Source organism: Dipodomys ordii, unplaced genomic scaffold, assembly GCF_000151885.1.
Source record: "Dipodomys ordii isolate 6190 unplaced genomic scaffold, Dord_2.0 Scaffold81, whole genome shotgun sequence".
NCBI classification, from domain to species: Eukaryota; Metazoa; Chordata; class Mammalia; order Rodentia; family Heteromyidae; genus Dipodomys; species Dipodomys ordii.
In genome coordinates, this window is record NW_012267297.1 from 1678583 (window position 1) to 1680431 (window position 1849).

Sequence of the window (1849 nt, forward strand, 5' to 3'; positions counted from 1 at the left end):
GCCACCCCAAAGCTGGGCACCATGCTTCCCGCCACCCCAAAGCTGGGCACCATGCTTCCCGCCACCCCAAAGCTGGGCACCATGCTTCCCGCCACATTTGCCGCCAGGCCTGGCTGTCCTCGCAGCTGACATCCCGGCTCTCAGGGATGGAAAGACAGCTACGTGGAAGCCCGTGGCTTCGGCTCAGTCAACGCTGCCATCAGGACTGGAACCCCAGCTTCCACCGCAGCCCGTGACCCGGACGGAGATCACACGGTGCTCGGGCCCGAGCTGGGAACTCCGGCTTGGCCGCTGGACTGTAATCCTCCTATTTTCTCCCTCCAGATAGATCTATATACGTCCATTAAGTGGAACAAGCCAGAAGAGACTTGTTTGGATGGGCGCCGTGGCTCACGCCTGTCATCCCAGCGACTCAGGAGGCTGAGATCTGAGGATCACGGTTCAAAGCCAGCCCGGGCAGGAAAGACTGTGAGACTCTGATCCCCAATGAACCACCATAAAACCAGAAGTGGCGCTGTGGCTCAAGGGGTAGAGCGCCAGCCTGGAGCTGAAGAGCTGAGGGACAGCGCCCGGGCCCAGAGTTCAAGTCCCACGACCGACAAGAATAAATAAAAATAAACAAAAATATTTGTCAATCAACGTTGCCACTTAATCCCAGACCGATCAACGTTTCCTAGCCCGCCAGAAGGAATACCTGAGTAGGGCCATGGTTGAAAATTAAGCTTTTTTTATTATGATAGTCACAGAAGATAAAAATCCATTACACCAAGTTATCCAGGTACAGTGGTGAATTAAAGATGCCTCCAGCAAATACCGATTTGATCCGTAAATATGTGTACATATAAATACATACCTATGCCAAAGGTACCACAAGTACACACACACACACACACACACACACATTTATGGATTCTGAGATAAAGTGCCTAAATCTCGATCTATGGGGTGGTACAAAGGAGGGGAAAAGAATCCTCGAGCGGTGTGAGTTGTGGCCTGTATTTTCTCAGGATCAGAATCCATTTTGCATTCATTTATTTAGATCTACTGAGCCCTAATCCCTCAACCTCAGATCTACTGAGCCCTAATCCCTCAATCTCAGATCTACTGAGCCCTAATCCCTCAATCTCCTCTGAACTTCTCCAAGTGGACGAACTCCTTCCCGAGGAGAGCAGCGGCCCTCGTGAACACAGGGTCAGCTGCCCCGTTCTCTTCCTTTTCCTGTCACTTGACCTCTAACCTTTCCGTTTCACGTAGGACAGCAATTCACACACACACACACACACACACACACACACACACAAAACCCCATTGGACCCTAGCAGGAGGTGAGCTGTGATGCAAAGCTGTCTGCAGGTCATTTAGGAAGAAGAATTAGGGGTGCAAGCATTATTAGAATCCCACGGGAGCTCCGATCTTCTTCCCAGGGTGTGTGTTTTTGGGGGGTGGGGGAGGGGGGAGCCTTCGGGAGAAGAGATTTTCATTTAAGGACAAGATAAAAGGTAAAAGAAAAACTTGGTGATTTAAGCTATCCAGAAATCCTCATTGAAAAAAAAAAAATAGGAACGAGATTTCGGCTTCCATTCCTGGTGCTTTGGGTTTTTTTTTCCTTTTTGTTTTCTGCTCTCTTTGCCATTAAAAAAAATTTTTTTTGGCCAGTCCTGGCACTTGAACTCAGGGCCTGGGCGCTGTCCCTGAGCTGCTTTTTGCTCAAGGCTAGTGCTCTACCACAGCGCCACTTCCAGATTTTTTCTGTGTATGTGGTGCTCAGGAATTGAACCCAGAGCTTCGCGCCTGCAAGGCGAGCACTCTACCACTGAGCCACCTGCCCAGCCCTCTCTTAGCCATTTTA